The 14,423-nt window shown below is 44.7% G+C and overlaps 1 non-coding gene across 1 annotated transcript; it reads left to right on the top strand.

Annotated features, from left to right (window-relative positions):
- Positions 1–2,059: 2,059 nt before the first annotated feature.
- On the top strand, positions 2,060–2,132 carry TRNAK-UUU. Its single transcript has one exon. It is a non-coding gene; the product is annotated as a tRNA-Lys (tRNA).
- Positions 2,133–14,423: the final 12,291 nt, after the last annotated feature.

Here is a 14,423-nt window from a genome sequence, read left to right as displayed (position 1 = left end):
TACTCAAGGAAAAGGGGAAGAGTCCGCTCCGATCACGGTTCTGGCACCGTCCGGACAGAATGAATTTGAACGTCAATGAAGCATCTTCCTGAGGACTGTGACAATGTCTGGCCAGTTTGGTCACCCCGAGTGGAACTCTGCAGAGAGCTTGCCTCCGGGAGCTGGAATTTCACGTGGTCATCAAAGAGAAGACGGTCTTGTGACTTTTTCAGGGCCCAGAGAGACCCGTTGGAAACGGAGAGTTAGGAATCCTTGGCTCGTATTTCTGGAAAACAAACGAAAGGCTGGCTTGAGACTGATTTTGGACCCTGGGCTTCGTCGTCCTCTGTGCTTCAGGGATCTTCCTGCTCCTCTCAGCTTGCTCCAAGGTCCCGGTCCTCCGTTAATCCTCGGGAAAGCATTTCCATCCCACCGGGGACAAGTCTCAGCACGGGCACGTTTACCTGTGTCTTCGAATTCCTCCTCTCCCCGGACTTCTCTGCTCTTGAGCCTCGGAAAGGCCCGCGGGCGTCCTGCGGAAGGATACGGGAACCAGGCGTGTGCGGAGCGAGAGGGCCGGACTCCGGTCCTTCCGCGGAGGCGGCGGCGCGGTGGACGGCGCGGGACCTGGCGGGACGGGCGGCGCGACGGCGAGTGCCCACGCCGACCCGGGCCCGCGGCGCGTCTGTTCGCGCGGACGCAGGGGGACGGTGGAGGAGAGCGGTCCCGTCGGACCCAGAACGGCTTTCGGAGGGGGCTGCCCGGAGTGAGGAGCGCGCGAGGACGCCGGGCGGTCGGTATCGCGTCCGCATTCAGGTGCGCCGTGCGCCCCGTTCCCCGTCCGCCGCCGGGCGCGCTGTGCGTCCGGAGCGCGTCTGCAGCCAGACCCGGGGAGCCGACGGCCACGCGCTCCGCCTCAGGCCACCTTGCGTCGCACTCACGCGGGGCTGCACGGAAATTTATACCGCTGAGAGGCTCCCCGGATTGAAAATCTGGCAGGTCCCGGAAGCCCAGACCTCGAGAGCTGGGAACGCAGAACCTGGTAGTTTGGACCGCGTAGCTGGGAAGGCCTCCTGTAGGAGGAGGCGTAGGGAGGGAGAGGGGGGTGAGGCGTGGGCGGATGGGGCGAGCGAGGGGGCCAGCTGGGGCTGCCGCCGGGCGGACTGCGAAGACCCTGGCTCTGGGGCCTCCCCCAGCCCAACCCGGAGATGTCGGGGAAGGGTCTGGGTCTCGGGAGAAGGAATTCAGGAACAGACGCGCCGCGCCGGGGTGAGCGACGCGAGCGGGACAGGACACCTCGTCACCCGAGAGCAGCGGGGAGACGTGGAGACGCGCCCCTGGGGTTCGGTTTCTGTCTCTGACTGACGGCTGTTTGCTGAACGGCGGGAGTAGTCACTACTCGGGGCGGGAAGCAGGGTCTCCTCACCGGCCCAGGGGCTTCGGGTCGTGGCGCCGCCGTCTTGGGCCTCCCTGGTGGGATCCGGCTTCCCGCGGACGCTGCCCCGACGGGCCCCCGACCTTCTCCACAGCCGGCCGTGGCCTCCACCTTGCTGGCCTCCGGGCCTGCCGCGAGAGCCGCGGTAACTGCCTGCTCCGACTCGACTAACAACGTAGGGAGACGAGGGCTGGATGTGGATCTTTAGACGCGAAGAGGGTGTGGGTGGACGGGCAGGAAGGACGCGTCCGCCCGCGCCTGTTCTCTGCGTCCTCTACGTGCAGGGAAACACCGGAGTCCCGTGTGTTTTCAGGGAGGTGAGGCGAAGACCTTTGTCCCACGAGAGGGTCCCACTCACTTTTACCCTGGCGGTGGCACTCGAGAGCGTCGCGGGGGCTCTGCAGACTTGAGCCCTTCGGAGCACGGCCTCTGCCTGCGTTTCTGGAGGGAAGACCGGTTGTTCCGGGCCGGAGCCCGCTGTGTGGGGGCGCTTAGTGCGGGGGGCGCGGGGGCGCCGGCTGCTCTGAGCGTGTGAGCTCCGTGCGCACATGGTTGCTTTCAGCGCGTCGGAGCAGGTGGAGCAAAGTCCCAGGTCGCCCAACGCACTTACAGTTATTGGGCTGGCAGAGAAGGTCGGGCACAGGAGCCCGGATAGCTCAGTTGGCAGAGCATCAGACTTTTAATCTGAGGGTCCAGGGTTCAAGTCCCTGTTCGGGCGGTAAGGTTCTTTTTCTTTTTTTTCCTTGTACTCTCACCTCCAAAGAAGTGTTAGCGGTACTTCCGTTCCTGGTCGAGGGGATTGGATCCTGGCTTGGGGAGTGGGTACTCGGTCTTCGCTTGTGTAGAGGGAGGAGCCTTTATCAAGCTATATGAAAAGAGCGCTGTCCTGGTTATTGATAAGGTCGCTCTGTTTCCTCCAGAAGGGGAGAGGAACTTGGATTTGAACCTGATTAAAATACCTACATATTTAAGATACAGTCTTGTGAAAATATTTGACAACCACAGCAATCCCTGAAAACTGCTATTCTGTAGAAATCTCTAAGATTTTCTTTAAAAATTATTATTATTATTATGTAGCTACAGAGGAGGACAGTACATAGAGTGAGAATTGAGAAGGGTTCATAGTGATTTGAAGATTGGGAACGCATTGATGTTATTCATGGAAAACCATATAGAGAGCCAGAGTGATCTTGGGCTCTGGATTCATTCCAGATAGCATAACGCTTCTGGAATTTCTTAGAAATCCCAGGAAGTGCTTAGAAATTGAGGCGAGGTTATTGCCTTCTCCTCTTTGCCTTCTGCAAGGAGCAAGAGTCTCTTGTTCCTGTCCCCAGAAATCCCCTGCAGTCAATTGTGAACTTCCCAGGATCTTGTTTTGTCTCTCAGTTGTGTCATCCTGCTGCCGGACTCTGAGGAAGAGAGGTGTGTGAGCTGGGGAAACGGGCTGTTCTAACTTGGTTCTGTGTCCTGGTGCAGAGTGCAGCGGGGCTTATGGCCAGCACTCCTGTAAGTCATCACTCTGCACCGCAGCTGGAGCAGGCTGGTCCCCAAGTGGGCTGTTGTACATTCCTGACATGGAGGGGTTCTTTTCCATTTACTTCCAGCTATACCTCCATAATTTTCCCTGAATTTTTGTGGCCAGTCATTCTTTGACAATGTTACTGAAACGTCTGTCCAAAGGAAGGCTGTGGGATTAACTCTTAAGTTACAGAATTTTTTGAGAAACTGAGGAACTCATTTTAATCAGTAGACAGAACACACCCATGACCAATACACTCTCTTCAGAAAATGCCCAAATGTGGGCCACTGAGGTGGGGCAACTGATGAAGTGTCTAACTCTTGGTTTCAGCTCTGGTCATGATTCCATGGTCTTGGCATTGAGCCCCACATTGGGATCTGTACTCAGCATGGAGTCTTCTTGAGCTCGTCTCTCTCGGTCTCCTTCTGCCCCTCCTGTTCTTGCTGTCTCTCTCTAAAATAAATAAATAAAGTCTTCACAAAGAAAACCCCCAAACTTGAAGTGTATGTCTAACCCATCTATGCCGTGAGGGAAAACAGAAGCCTTCTGTGCCTTTTTGGAAGGACTCCAGGCCCATTGAAGGCGTTCAAATGTTCGTTTAATGTTGCTCCCGCTTTCCATTAGGATCTTTGGCAAATCCCCACTGTGACATCATAGGTCAGTTGTCAAAAGTTAAATCAAGTGATTTTTTTCACTTGATTTGCAATTTGGAGTAAGGATGTACTAGAAAGAACAGAACACAGTAATCATGAGGGACTGAAGTAGAGGAATACAAGGCCTTTTCAGTTAGGACATGTGGTCGTCCTGTCCCTTTTATAGCAGGGTAATGGAGGAAGAACTCTGTTACTTGCCTATCCAATCCAGTTTTCTCAGGGATCCCTTATAATACAGCAATATTAAAGGGAAGATATAAAACATTTTCAATATTAAAGGAAGAACTAAAATGCTTTAAAGATTTTTATTTATTTATTTGGTAGAGAGAGATCACAAGTATGCGGAGCAGCACGCAGAGAGAGACGGGGAGGCGACTCGGGGCTCTCTCCTTCCCATGACCCGGAGATCAGGATCATGACCGGAGGCAAGAGGCCCAACCTACTGAGCCATCCAGGTGCCCTGAAATAAAACACTTTAATAGTTAGAAGGAAATACAGGGGAAACCTGGAAACTAGTTCATACAAGTAACGACCTGGGAGAGGACAGAAGGTGATATGGTTCTTTAGGTTGCTGTTGCCTAAATCAGTGGTTGTGAAGATGAGGCTGGGGGTGGGGAAACCTGAGGGAGGAACTAAGTGCATCAGGAGAAGTCATAATTGTTTGTCTTCCTCGTGGGCGTTAACTCAAGGATTACTTTCTCAGTGGACTTATTTAGGAAAATATTTAAGAATCTGCTCCTCCTTACTTCCCAGTTAGAGGAAAGGACGTATATCACATCAAATGTTATAGGAAGAGGGGTCTGCACAACACATGCGCACACGTGGTCACCCATCGTTCATTTGCAGGCTGCCTGTCCGTGGAGTACCTGATTTTTTTTAAAAGATTTTATTTATTTATTTGACAGAGATCACAAGTAGGCAGAGAGGCAGGCAGAGAGAGAGGGAGAAACAGGCTCCCTGCTGAGCAGAGAGCCTGATGTGGGGGCTCGATCCCAGGTCCCTGAGATCATGACCTGACCGAAGGCAGGTCATGGTCATGAGCCACCCAGGCGCCCCGGAGTACCTGATTTTAACAGTGGTCAGGAGTAAATGCTGAATTCACGATTGAAATAAGATTCTGTTTTACTTTACAGACTATATTATCCAGTACTCTATAATGCTATCCTGGAAGCTAAAATTCACTTCTTAAAATTGAGCTTCATTGCTGTTGTTACACATACCATCATAGAAAAATAGCAAGGGAGGAAAAATGTTTAGTGAGGTAAATTATATGCATTAAAAACCATAGCCATAAAAAAAAAAGCTGTAGTCATTCTTACTTGAAAGAATCATTTGTCTGGCTAAAGTCAGGAGCAACATGAATTATGTAAGAAGAAAAAAGAGGCAGCATATCAAAAAATATTACATTGTGGGGCACCTGGGTGGCTCAGTGGGTTAAGCCTCTGCCTTCGGCTCAGGTTATGATCTCAGGGTCCTGGGATCCAGCCCTGCGTCTGGCTCTCTGCTCAGCAGGGAACCTGCTTCCTCTTCTCTCTCTGCCTGCCTCTCTGCCTACTTGTGATCTCTCTCTGTCAAATAAATAAATAGAATCTTTAAAAAACACATTGTGCTCTGATAATACAATTACATTTATGTTACATTTATGTTCTGATAATACAGTTTGCTCTATCAAAAGATAGAAGCAGCTAAAAACCCATGTAAGAGAAAGCTCATACAAAGGCTAAGTGGGAAATAAATATCTACCAGTGTATTAGTTATCTGTTGTTGCATAAGAAATTACCCCCATCTTTTATGATTGGTCCCTCAAATTGTGCAATTCTTCTGCCTCATTCTAATCATTAGAAGAGAATCATTAAGTCCAGTCTATATTCAAGGGAAGAGAAATTAGTTTCCTCTTCTTAAAGAGAGGAGTTATCAGATAGAGATCACAAGTAGGCAGAGAGGCAGGCAGAGAGAGAGGGGGAAGCAGGCTCCCTGCAGAGCAGAGACACTCCCCCCCAACCCCTGCCAAGCAGGGCTAGATCCCAGGACCCTGAGATCATGACCTGAGCTGACGGTAGAGGCCTTAGCCCACTGAGCCACCCAGATGCCCCTATTTTGTATACATTCTTATAACACCATGACAGACAATAATCAATTAGAAGGAAATACAGGGGAAATAGATATTTGTAATTGTAATAAAATATAAACTCATAACAAATTAAGCTAAAAGTACATTAATTATGTAAAGAAAAAAATCTTTTTTTTTTTTTTAAGTGGGAGAAGGAGGGGAGGGGCAGATAGAATCTTAAGCAGGCTCCACAACCAATGGGGCTCTATCCCAGGATCCTGAGATTACAACCTGAGCTGAAATCAAGAGTCAGAAGCTTAGGGGCTCCTGGGTGGCTCAGTCATTAAGTGTCTGCCTTCAGCTCAGGTCATGATCCCACAGTCCTGGGATCCAGCCCTGCATTGGCCTCCTGCTGGGTGGGAAGCCTGCTTCTCCTCCTCCCTCTCCCCTGGCTTGTGTTCCCTCTGTGGCGCGCTGGCGTGCGCTCTCTCTCTCTCTCTCTCTCTCTCTGTCAAGTAAATAAATAAATAATCTTTAAAAAAAAGAAAAGATGCTTAACTGACTGAGTCACCCAGGTGCCCCCCAAAGCAACATTATCTTAATGAGGGGCCTATATACCTATTCTAGTGCATGGAGAGAACAGCCTGTTCCTAGTTCAGAATGCTTAGTATTTGCAAATATCAGTTCTCCCCATATTAGCATATAAATGAAAAAATTCTTCCTTAAAATTCAGATGTATATTAGTTTCGATATTGAAAAAAATCTCAGAATGGTAAGAGAAGGTTTGTCTTAGTAGATATAAAACATACTATAAATCTACAGTAATTAAACCAAAATGGAAATGAGTCAGGAATAGATGGAAAGATCAGTGATATTGCTAAAAGTAACAGGGCTAAATATACATAAACTCTTAAGAGGTTTAAAATAAAAAATAAGGGGTGCCAGTAAGGGTCTCCCTGCTCAATGGGGAGCCTGCTTCTCCCTCTCCCTCTCCCTCTCCCCCCTACTCACGCTGTCTCTCTCGCTCTGCTCTCTCTCAAATAAATATTTTTAAAAATATAAAATAAAAAAATAAGACATACATGCTGGAGTCCATTATCTTGGGTTCAAATCCCAGCTCTGACATTTACTAGTCATATGACTTCAGAGGAAATACTTGATCTCTCATTTTCTGGGCAGTTAAATGAGGATAATAATAGTTATCTACTGCACTGCATAAGATCTTTTTGAAGGTTAAATAAGATAATATAAGGATAAAATAATACAAAGATTCTAAACCCAGAGCCCAATGATCCCCAATGGAGTCTACGGGTAGATTTCAGGGGTTTAAGAACTTGGAAGGGGAAAAATTACAAATTTGTATTTACTAACCTCTAACCATAATTTGTTATTCCTTTGATGAGAATAGGCAGCAAGCCTCAGAAGTGTGGGCAGCATCTGTGGTCTTGCCATCAAGAGAAATCACAGATGTGGTTTACATCCATCGTGAGTTGAAACTATGAAAGTTTGAAGACCCACCACCAACCTCTCTTACTGGATGTAGCTGACCGACTCTGGGCAGCTCTCTACCAAACCGTGAGGTCTCTCGTCCTCACACTGGTGGTCCCAGCAGCTGCGTGGCGTGTCAGTACTTCCATCACAGTCGTTTATTGATCAGTACGAAGAGGTAGTGAGCAATTGTCACTGTGCAAGTTCTGTGGCGCCGAGTGTTTCAGATGAAAATTTTTAATTCTTGGGAGGCAGTGTAGCCCTTTGTGGCAAGGATATGCACACCAGCTTGTACACTGTGAAACAGGAACGCTCAGGCAGCAGGGACGGATGAGACAGCCATTCAATTGTGTTACTTAAAATTCCTATTCAAAGATTTTCCAGGGGCACCTGGGTGGCTCAGTGGGTTAAATCCTCTGCCTTTGGCTCGGGTCCTGATCCCAGGGTGCTGGGATCAAGCCCCGTACTGGGCTCTCTGCTCAGCGGGGGGCCTGCTTCCTCCTCTCTCTCTGCCTGCCTCTCTGCCTACTTGTGATCTCTGTCAAATAAATAAATAAATAAATAAAATCTTTTTAAAAAAAGATTTTCCAGTGATAGCGATCATTCACATTGTTTTCCGTGTTCACTGGGGGTCATTTTTGAGTTCATTCTCCTTGGCTGTTTTTGTCTGTAAACAATGACTATTTTGTTTTTTTTTTCCCCAGTCATTTAAACCTCTTGCTTTTATTTTGCTGTATTGTACTCCTACTATATTTGTTTACTGCAGGAGAGAGAAATTTTAGTACATTAATATTATACAACTACTGAAAATGACATTCTAGACATCGAAGATACATAGGTGAATAAGATACAGTTCCCAGCATGAAGGAACCCACAGGTTTGTGGGGCTGTATCTAGATACATTTTTTTAAAGATTTTATTTATTTGAGAGAGAGAGTGAGAGAGCACGAGAGAGGGGAGGGTCAGAGGGAGAAGCAGACTCCCCACTGAGCAGGGAACCAGATGTGGGACTTGATCCTGACCTGAGCCAAAGGCAGTCCCTTAACCAACTAAGCCACCCAGGCGCCCTACCTAGATACATTTGAAAATATATATGACAGTATATTTCCAGCTTATTACAAAAACTAAAGAGAATGGAAAAATACTGGAATCACATAAACAAAATGTTAACAGATTTGAATTTGAAGTAGTAGAATCTGTCCTGATTTTTATTTCAACCTTCTTGCTTATCTGTATTTTGCCATATTTTTTGCAAAGAACATATATTTCTTTTAAAATAAGGGGGAAAAAACTGTAAAAGTTATCCTGAAATCAAATCTTTCTAGAACTCACAAAATTTGTTTGGTCCCTTGCCAGTCACTACAAGGAGTTAGTCTTCTGGAAGGAAAGAAACAGGAAACCAATTCTCACTGCACAGTGTGACAGGCCCAGAGCAGGGCTAAGAGGGAGCAGTCTGGAGAATACGGTATCTCCTAGAGCTCATGTGATTAATCACTGATTTGCAAAATTGAGTGTTAAAGTTTATAAAACATACCTTGCTCTGTCACCTTGGACAATACATTAAGCAAAAGCATGGTAGTGTTCTTGGGAAACACTGCCCAATACAATGGGCCACAAATGCCAACCACATAGATAATTTAAAATTTTTTTCTTTTTTTTTAATTTTTAATTTTTTAAGTAACATATAATGTATTATTAGCCCCAGGGGTACAGGTCTGTGAATTGCCAGGCTTACACACTTAACAGCACTCACCATAGCACATACCCTCCCTGGTGTCCATCACCCAGCCACCCTCTCCCAATCCCATTCCCCCAGCAACCCTCAGTTTGTTTTGTGAGATTAAGAGTCTCTTATGGTTTGTCTCCCTCCCGATCCTATCTTGTTTCATTTATTCCTTTCCTACCCCCCCAGTCCCCCCATGTTGCCTCTCAATTTCCTCATATCAGAGAGATCATAGGATAATTGTCTTTCTCTGATTGACTTACTTTGCTAAGCATAATACTCTCTAATTCCATCCATGTCGTCACAAATGGCAAGGTTTCATTTCTTTTGATGGCTGCATACTATTCCATCATATATATATATATACCACATCTTCTTTATCCATTCATCTGTGGATGGACATCTAGCTTCTTTCCATAGTTTGGCTATTGTGGACATTGCTGCTATAAACATTCAGGTGCATGTGCCCCTTCAGATCCCTACATTTGTATCTTTAGAGTAAATACCCAGTAGTGTGATTGCTGGGTCATAGGGTAGCTCTATTTTCAACTTTATGAGGAACCTCCATGCTATTTTCCAGAGTGGTTGCACCAGCTTGCATTCCCAGCAACAGTGTAGGAGGGTTCCCCTTTCTCTGCATCCTCGCCAGCATCTGTAATTTCCTGACTTGTTAACTTTAGCCATTCTGACTGGTGTGAGTTGGTATTTCACTGTGGTTTGATTTGTATTTCCCTGATGCCGAGTGATGTGGAGCACTTTTTCATGTGTCTGTTGGCCATGTGGATATCTTCTTTGCAGAAATGTCTGTTCATGTCTTCTGCCCATTTCTTGATTGGATTATTTGTTCTTTGGGTGTTAAATTTGATAAGTTCTTTATAGATTTTATATACTAGCCCTTTATCTGATATGTTGTTTGCAAATATCTTCTCCCATTCTGTCAGTTGTATTTTGGTTTTGTTGACTGTTTCCTTTGCTGTGCAGAAGCTTTTGATCTTGAAGAAGCCCCAGAAGTTCATTTTTGCCTGTGCTTCCTTTGCCTTTGGAGATGTTCCTAGGAAGAAGTTGCTGCGGCCGAGGTCGAAGAGGTTGCTGCCTGTGTTTTCAAGGGTTTTGATGGATTCCTGGCTCACATGGAGGTCTTTCATTCATTTTGAGTCTATTTTTGTGTATGGTGTAAGGAAATGGTCCAGTTTCATTCTTCTGCATGTGGCTGTCCAATTTTCCCCACACCATTTATTGAAGAGGCTGTCTTTTTTCCATTGGACATTCTTTCCTGCTTTGTCAAAGATTAGTTGACCATAGAGTTGAGGGTCCATTTCTGGGCTCTCTGTTCTGTTCCATTGATCTATGTGTCTGTTTTTGTGCCAGTACCATGCTGTCTTAATGATGACAGCTTTGTAATAGAGCTTGAAGTCTGGAATTGTGATGCCACCAACTTTGGCTTTCTTTTTCAATATTCCTCTGGCTATTCGAGGTCTTTTCTGGTTCCATACAAATTTTAGGATTATTTGTTCCATTTCTTTTGAAAAAACTGGATGGGATTTTGATAGGGATTGCATTAAATATGTAGATTGCTTTAGGTAGCATAAACATTTTCACAATGGAATTTCCAATCCATGAGCATGGAACATTTTTCCATTTCTTTGTGTCTTCCTCAATTTCTTTCATGAGTACTTTATAGTTTTCTGAGTATAGATTCTCTGCCTCTTTGGTTAGGTTTATTCCTAGGTATCTTATGGTTTTGGGTGCAATTGTAAATGGGATGGACTCCTTAATTTCTCTTTCTTCTGTCTTGTTGTTGGTGTAAAGAAATGCAACTGATTTCTGTGCATTGATTTTATATCCTGACACTTTACTGAATTCCTGTACAAGTTCTAGCAGTTTGGAGTGGAGTCTTTTGGGTTTTCCACATATAGTATCATATCATCTGCAAAGAGTGATAGTTTGAATTCTTTGCCAATTTGGATGCCTTTAATTTCTTTTTGTTGTCTGATTGCTGAGGCTAGGACTTCTAGTACTATGTTGAATAGCAGTGGTGATAGTGGACAGCCTTGCCGTGTTCCTGACCTTAGGAGAAAAGCTCTGAGTTTTTCCCCATTGAGAACAATATTCGCTGTGGGTTTCCCATAGATGGCTTTGATGATATTGAGGTATGTACCCTCTATCCCTACACTTTGAAGAGTTTTGATCAAGAAAGGATGTTGTACTTTGTCAAATGCTTTTTCAGCATCTATTGAGAGTATGATATGCTTCTTGTTCTTTCTTTTATTAATGTATTGTATCACATTGATTGATTTGTGGATGTGGAACCAACCTTGCAGCCCTGAAATAAATCCCACTTGGTTGTGGAGAATAATCCTTTTAAAGTACTGTAGGATCCTATTGGCTAGTATTTTGGTGAGAATTTTTGTATTTGTGTTCATCAAGGATATTGGTCTGTAATTCTCTTTATTGATTGGATCTTTGTCTGGTTTTGGGATCAAGGTAATGCTGCCCTCATAAAACGAGTTTGGAAATTGTCCTTCCATTTCTATTTTTTTTTAAGATTTTATTTATTTATTTGACAGAGATCACAAGTAGGCAGAGAGGCAGGCAGAGAGAGAGAGAGAGGGGAAGCAGGCTCCCTGCCGAGCAGAGAGCCCGACGCGGGGCTCGATCCCAGGACCCTAGGATCATGACCTGAGCCGAAGGCAGAGGCTTTAACCCACTGAGCCACCCAGGCGCCCCCCATTTCTATTTTTTGTAACAGTTTCAGGAGAATAGGAATTAGTTCTTTAAATGTTTGGTAGAATTCCCCTGGGAAGCCGTCTGGCTCTGGGCTCTTGTTTGGAGATTTTTGATGACTGCTTCAATCTCCTTACTGGTTATGGGTCTGTTCAGGTTTTCTGTTTCTTCTTAGTTCAGTTGTGGTAGTTTATATGTCTCTAGGAATGCATCCATTTCTTCCAGATTGTCAAATTTGCTGGCATATAGTTGCTCCTAATATGTTCTTATAACTGTTTGTATTTCTTTGGTGTTGGTTGTGATCTCTCCTCTTTCATTCATGATTTTACTTATTTGGGTCCTTTCTCTTTTCTTTTTGATAAGTCTGGCCAGGGGTTTATCAATCTTACTAATTCTTTCAAAGAACCAGCTCCTAGTTTTGTTGATTTGTTCTGTTGTGTTTGTTTGTTTGTTTGTTTGTTTGTATTTCATTGATTTCTGCTCTGATCTTTATTATTTCTCTTCTTCTGCTGGGTTTAGGCTTTCTTTGTTGTTCTTTCTCCAGATCCTTTAGGTGTAGGGTTAGGTTGTGTATTTGAGACCTTTCTTGTTTCTTGAGAAAGGCTTGTATCGCAATATATTTTCCTCTCAGGACTGCCTTGCTGTGTCCCACAGATTTTGAACCGTTGTGTTTTCATTATCATTTGTTTCCATGAATTTTTTCAATTATTCTTTAATTTCCTGGTTGACCTGCCACTTCCTGTTGGCGAACGGGAGAAGAATGAGGCACAAACAAGTCAGCTGCAAGAGAAAGGGAGCAGGAGACAACAGTAGAAAAGACTGTTGCCCCGAACAACTCCTCAGTCTTGCTTTTATTAGATAGAAACGGTAACCAACAGAAGAGCCGAAGAAGGCCGAACATTAGTCATAGGCCTTGTAGATAAACAAGAAGGGCAAAATATGTCTGGATAAGCAGTATAAAGTTTATAGTTGAAGAAGCACATTCAAAGGACTTATCTAACTAGCCACAGGCGCTTTTGGGGGGAGAAGGGGGAGATAACGGAAAAGTGAAGCAGGCAGCATTCAGCCCTGAGCTAGCCGGGCATCCCCTGCTGCTCATCTTCAAGGCCGTATATCGTCCTCTCCCCCAAAGACCTGTTGCCAGTAATGTGTTTTTCTTAAGGCTATATCTAAATGTGCTTGGTAACTAGTAAAATTTCCCATGGGTTATATTTTAAGTAATACATTGTTCTGAGGGACAGTTGCATTGACCCATTCATTCTTTAGAAGGATGCTCTGTAGCCTCCATGTATTTGGGTTCTTTCCAAATTTCCTCTTGTTATGGAGTTCTAGCTTCAGAGCATTGTGGTCTGAAAATATGCAGGGAATGATCCCAGTCTTTTGGTACCAGTTGAGACCTGATTTGTGACCCAGGATGTGATCTATTCTGGAGAATGTTCCATGTGCAATAGAGAAGAATGTGTATTCTGTTGCTTTGGGATGGAATGTTCTGAATATACCTGTGATGTCCATCTGGTCCAGTGTGTCATTTAAGGCCTTTATTTCCTTGTTGATCTTTTGCTTGGATGATCTGTCCATTTCAGTGAGGGGGGTGTTAAAGTCCCCTACTATTATTGTATTATCGTCAATGTGTTTCTTTGATTTTGTTATGAATTTGTTTATATAATTGGCTGCTCCCATGTTAGGGGCATAGATATTTAAAATTGTTAGATCTTCTTGTTAGACAGACCCTTAGAGTATGATATAGTGTCTTTCCTCATCTCTTATTATAGTCTTTGGCTTAAAATCTAATTGATCTGATATAAGGATTCCCACCCCAGCTTTCTTTTGATGTCCATTAGCATGGTAAATTGTTTTCCACCCTTCACTTTAAATCTGGAGGTGTCTTTGGGTCTAAAATGAGTTTCTTGTAGACAGCATATTGATGGGTTTTGTTTTTTTATACATTCTGATACCCTGTGTCTTTTGATTGGGGCATTTATTCCATTTACATTCAGGGTAACTATTGAAAGATAGGAATTTGGTGCCATTGTATTGCCCATAAGGTGACTATTACTGTATATTGTCTCTGTTCCTTTCTGGTCTACTACTTTTAAGCCCTCTCTTTGCTTAGAGGACCCTTTTCAATATTTCCTGTAGAGCTGGTTTGGTGTTTACAAATTCTTTTAGTTTTTGTTTGTCCTGGAAGCTTTTTTTTTCCCAAAGATTTTATTTATTTATTTGACAGACAGAGATCACAAGTAGGCAGAGAGGCAGGCAGAGAGAGAGGGGGAAGCAGGCTCCATACTGAGCAGAGAGCCCAATGCGGGGCTCAATGCCAGGACCGTGGGATCATGGCCTGAGCCGAAGGCAGAGGCTTTAACCCACTGAGCCACCGAGGCGCCCCTGTCCTGGAAGCTTTTTATCTCTCCTTCTATTTTCAGTGATAGCCTATCTGGATATATTATTCTTGGCTGCATGTTTTTTTCATTTAGTGCTCTGAATATATTATTGCCAGTTCTTCCTGGCCTGCCAGGTCTTTGTGGATTAATCAGCTGCCAATCTAATATTTTTACCATTGTATGTTACAGACTTCTTGTCCCAGGCTGCTTTCAGGATTTTCTCTTTGTCACTAGGACTTTATTAGGTGACGGGGTCAGGACCTATTCTTATTACTCAGGTGGGTTTTCTGCGCCTCCTGGATTTTGATGCTTGTTCCCTTTGCCATATTAGGGAAATTCTCTATAATAATTCGCTCCAATATACCTTCTGCTCCCCTCTCTCTTTCTTCTTATTCTGGAATTCCAGTTATTCTAATGTTGTTTCGTCTTATGGTATCACTTATCTCTCGAATTCTCACCTCGTGGTCCAGT

This window comes from Lontra canadensis, unplaced genomic scaffold (assembly GCF_010015895.1).
Source record: "Lontra canadensis isolate GAN:19392208 unplaced genomic scaffold, GSC_riverotter_1.0 scaffold194, whole genome shotgun sequence".
NCBI lineage: Eukaryota > Metazoa > Chordata > Mammalia > Carnivora > Mustelidae > Lontra > Lontra canadensis.
This window is presented reverse-complemented; position numbering and strand designations above follow the sequence as displayed.